The sequence below is a fragment of the Parus major genome, chromosome Z (assembly GCF_001522545.3).
Source record: "Parus major isolate Abel chromosome Z, Parus_major1.1, whole genome shotgun sequence".
NCBI lineage: Eukaryota > Metazoa > Chordata > Aves > Passeriformes > Paridae > Parus > Parus major.
Window position 1 is genome coordinate 38,271,194 of NC_031799.1, and position 5,540 is coordinate 38,276,733.

Here is a 5,540-nt window from a genome sequence, read left to right on the forward strand (position 1 = left end):
GTGGATCTCTGCATCCCCATGGACCTCCATGGGCTGCAGGGGCACAGCTGCCTCACCATGGGCTGTGCCAGGGGCTGTGGGGGAATCTCAGCTCTGGTGCTTGGAGCACCTCCTCCTCGTCCTTCTGCACTGACCTTGGTGCATGCAGAGCTGTTCCTCTCACATATTCTCACCCTACTCTTCTCTGGCCACAATTACATTTGCACTTGTTTTTCTTTCTTAAATCTCAAAGGAGCGTTATCACCACTCCTGACCAGCCCAGCCTTGACCAGCAGCATGTCCACCTTGGAGCCACCAGGGACAGGCTCTGGCAGACATGGTGGAAACTTCCAGCAGCTTCTCACACAAGCCACCCCTGTAGCACCGCCTCCCACTCCCCCAAAGCTTGGCTTTGCAAACCAAATTCAATGCATTAGAACATTAATATTTTAATGTAGAAACAAGAAAAAGTTCTCTCAGAGTTAAAGGACCAAAATAATGAAACATGATACAACCTATAGTCATATCAAGTACTGCTTTTTACAATAAAGCATACCTTTTATCACACATGACGTAAGACAGGAATTGTGAAAGGATAGGGAGCAAGGATTCAAGAGAAAGCAGGAAAAATACCTGTTCTATCTAGCTGGTTAGACTCAAGAGGGAAATGACAATTATAGAGTTTGAGGATAGTAAACTCTTTCAGAAATAAAAACAACTAACTCTGTACCAGAACAAAACATGACAAATAAAGATGAAAAGAGGTATTCTACTTCTTTAAAGCCTGTACTTTAGATTATGGCCTTTAGGTAGATAATAACAAACAATCACACTGCATGTAGTTTTATTATGTTATAATATGGACTTCATATAAAAACCTTAACAATGGTAATAATATCTTTTATCTAAGTCTTTATTATCACATTTTTCAAGTTTCTGGATCTCTTTTCGGAGCATTCAGATTCCACTCTAGGACTAACATTCACAACCCGTGAGATTTTCACTGCTGGGACTGAGACCTCTTTGCAGTGGGTGGCTCCAGTGATCTGACAGTCCCTATTTGAATCCCTACACACACCACACTTACACTGTTAGACAAACTTCCTTTGCCATCTTGACCCCACATTTCCCAGATACTGAGTTCCTGTAAGTTTTTTGGTCGTGATGCAGCAACTCAGTAGCAGCACACACTGTTTCTAAGAAGTCCCTGGGCTTTTACATGCTTACAATCTTTGTGCCCACCTTCTCTGCCCCTTGCACTTGTCTCTCGATCCAACAGTGATATTTTGGCTGAGGTCTTCTCCTTGCTTATTGGGTCATGCAGAATCTCTAGGTGACTGGCCACCCCCACCCCCACCAGCTAGCACCACAGGTCCCTGTGCCCTTTGTTAGCAGAAGGTCAGTGCCTGTTTGTGGCTCCTTTGGTGGGGCTCCACACATATGCTGCCATCCAGGACATAATGTCCAGCTCACATACAAAGCTCTCAGCATTAGGTGTATTCCTCTACAAGTGTGTCAATCTTTGGTGATGCAGCTCTCTTTTTGGTTTAAGATTTCCTGTAGACAGTTTGCTTAGTAGATTTGTGTTGCTGGAAAACATATGTGATGGCTAGATCCTCTAAGTGTTACCCTCTCCACCCCTTCTGGCGCCCTGCCCCAGAATGGCACCTTGAGCCATGTGATGTGTTTGGGATGTTTCTCCCTCAGACAGGAGAGATGTAGGCACTAGAAAATGAAATGTCCAGGGATGAGAAAGTATCTGTAAGAAAGATCAAAGACATGATGACCCTTGCTGGTGGTTAGGTACTTAGCTGTAACGGTCAGAGAAACTTACTTCAGTTACTGTTCTCAATTCTGTATCTTGTAATTAGGCACTTTTGCACCTTGAAAAAAAGAAAAGGAAAAAAAAAAAAACAAAAAACAAGGGCTCTTCTGGTAAAAATGCCATATTCCATATCTACACCTGTTAGGCAACCTATGTAGCATGCTGTTCTGTCCATGTGAAAAATCCACTTGTGGAAAGAATGTAGATGGAGTAGCCACTTAGGCAGGCAGCCCTCATCTTGATTTAACATGAGTCACTTGCTGCCAGAAAGGTTAGGCACCTATGCATAGGGCTCAAATTGTGAGATTCAGGCTTTGCAAGTAAATATGCAGTTGTGCCAAAGCCATCACTGCTACTTTTTGGTGTAAAATTCCAGACACAACATTTGCTTACACATTGACAGTAAAATTCAAATTTTCCTTGTCTGCCTCTGTTGTTTGTGTAAGTATGTAGCTTGACAATCACACACTGATTGCACATAGTGAAAAGCTGTGAAAGGAATGAGAAGGAGGTGTTTTTACAAACAAACTTTGGGCCTGCTGGTAGATAAAACAGCAGATAGGTGAAAGAAGCAATGATAGGAACCATAAATTCCAGAAGAATTCCACTAATTGACACAGACTGTTACTCACCCAAGGCTGCACTAAATTCCTGTATTTAGAGAAAAAAAGACACAAAGGAAAGGGTTGAGGGGGAGAGGATGCACATTAGAAGAGGGTCTGTATTAGGCAATTTGGGAAGTCTGTACCTCTCAAGTACCTAAGACAATGAGGAAAGAGAGAAGGAAATGGGGTTCAGAAATTAGGATAAAAAGGAGCTGCATCCCCCAGCAATTTGAGAGATGCCATGGGAAATTGCCCCATGACCTCTTCTTTTGTTAATGAATAAAGCTATGGGATTCCTCTGTCTGCTTTTTAGACATAAACCTCTGGCACTGTGGATTAATTTTCCTGACAACTGCAAGCAAAAAAGAGATTGCAAATTACTTTTATTTATCATGCAAGAGTTTTAAACAGTTTGGAGGCTGAAATCTCTTACAGAAATTTTGGTTTGATTAACAGATCAGAGCATCAGAAAACAAAGAATTTTTTTAAAGCTTTACATTAATTTTAAGAAACAGAACAATACAGATAAAGACAAGGTTAATTTATAGCAAACAATGGATTTGGCTGTCATTGTGGAATCTCTCTGAGCAGTTAGAATTTTTTTCTTTTGAGGCTTCATGAAAAAAAGCCAAATCCCACAGAACATCAAATCTCTAATCTTACTGCTGAAATATTTCTGAATTCCTCATATTCATCTCTCTCCAGAGACACTATGACCTTCAAAGTACCTATTAAAGCTGCAAGGACATTTCAGTCAGTGAAGGCACTGAACCATGATGGTTGTCTGTCGTCTTTCATAAACAGCATAATTTTGATTCAAACCTGTAGAATATTTAAATAAAAATATTTCTAAAAATTCTTAAAAACTTTCTGGATACAACATGTGCCAAGGACACCTAATGTAGATGCTGCAATTGATACCAAAAAGCTCCAAAAAGATCAGCAGAGATTTGGTAAGTTTTCTGATATGCTGTAGTAATGTGATGGTGTTAATGTCCTTCTCCAGATTAGTAGAGGACAAAATAGCTTTCCAGTTCCCTCTTCACACTGAAAACACATGAAGTTTCATCTTTCTACAAATCAAACCAACAATTCAGAGGCAAATAAGGTTGATCTAAGTGAACATTTCTCATACAGTATTTTATTATTTTATCACATTATTGAAAATTTATTCATGAATTTTTGTTAATCATAGATTTTGCAACATAAGAACTGTGCAGAAATAATGATATTTTTCCTTTGTTGTCTGTCACCCTGAAAACTCAGCTTTTGAGCTTGCTAACATAGTTTTCTAAGGACTTTCCCAGGACAGTAACTGTAAACATAGATATGTGTACATTCTTTCTGTTACACGTCTTGTGATGGGCATCTCTCATGGCCAGTGCAGTGGGAAAGTGTTACCCTGACCATCCGATCCCTGGCCGTGGTCAGAAACCTATAAATCCTGGGAGGAAAAATAAACTTTCTCTTCCTTTCACCACACCTCGACCTGTGTCCATGTGATCTATTCATCTTCAGCGGTAACAGTTGACTTAAGTTTTTCTGTTTTTAATTTGAAGCAGTTCAGAGCCTGAGAGATTTGACTCAACTTACCAGGATTTTGTAAAGCTCTTTGCTAGCAGATAATTGCCTGAACTTACTGTCATTAATTCCATGAAAAACAGTTTGTGATCTCTTCAATGGAATTGAAACTTGAAAGAGCACTAAGTCCAATTAAATTCGTTTTACTCTGCAGTAAGCATGCCCTCAAATGTGTGTCTACATGAAAGCCAGGAGAGATGCAATGAATATGTTTGAGGCTTGGAATAATCCGTAGAGGATATACACTTTATTTTGTTTTACAGTGGTGTGCATCTATCAGCAGATGCACCCCAAATGAGAGAACAGGGCTGTCTTTAATCCTTACTTTTGAAGCATAGCAAAAATTCTGATTACAAGTTGTTGTAATAACGATAAAATTTATTTCAAAGCAAGGTGCTATTTACAGTGAAGTTATCATGATAGGGTGTTAGTTTCCCATGAACTATCAGAATGAAGACAGTCTCATCACAGAAATCAAGACTGCAATCGCCATTCTTTGGGCAGTTGTGGCTGAAGTGCTAAGATTTTATTGTTATTGATAAAAGGGGAACTGATATTTTGCCTACCCAGGTGCCCGTCCTCTGCGGAAAAAAGCAGTTGAGTCTCCTGGCATTTCACTCTTGGTCATATTTATTGAGAAATTTTTGAGACAGCAAAAGTACTCACACCTCGGTCAAGAGCTGTGAGCAGCCAACACGGCTCCTACAGGGGTGCTGCACAAAAATCTGTTACCGTGGGTGTTAGTGACTGCCCCACCAGGGCTTTGGCTGGACGGAGCAGCTCTCCAAGCTAAGCTGTGAATCCGTGCAGCGCTGCGAGTGTCAGCTGGTGGCAGTGCCACCGCGCGGGACAGCGGCGCTCGCTGGCGGGATGAGCACCGCTCCTCTTCTCAGCACAAGAGGCGTTTCAGACACTTTATGGTAACACGAGACTACTTTATCCTAGCGTGCGGATGCAGAGATACAGCAGAGCTACCCTTGGGAGCTCCTAGTGTAGCGAGCCCCTCTGTCTTTGGTGTCACTTGTTACGGGATGTAGGTTGTACCAAAAGACCCGCGGCGACACCGTTGTGTGACAGCACCACGTTTGAAGCGCTTGCTGCTAGAGAATGTCCCCAGACGGGACGGGGCCCGCCGTGCCGGGGCGCCGTGCCCGCGCCGTGCCCGCGCCGTGCCCGCGCCGTGCCCGCGGAAGCAGCGGGCGCGGCTGTGGAGCTACCGGGGTGGTGGGGCGCACACCAGGGGAGCAATAGAGTGGCGCACCGCATTGGTCAGTGGGTGTGATTGACAGCTCCGGCGCTGCACGTTAATTGGTCGAAGCGGGTCACTGGGGGCGGGGCGAAGCCTGGCGCCGGGATTGGCTGCTCTATTACTCGCCGGTTGCGCGTGCCGGCGGTGGGCGGGCTGGGCCTCGCTTATAGGGCGGTGGTGGCGCGGTGGCGGCGGGTGCGGTGTGGGCTCCATTGGCTGTCGGGTCCAGGCCGGGGCGGGGCTGTGGGAAGGTGCGCCGGGCCGCTGGGGCGGTGCGTGGGCCGGCCCGGGCTGTGGCCGC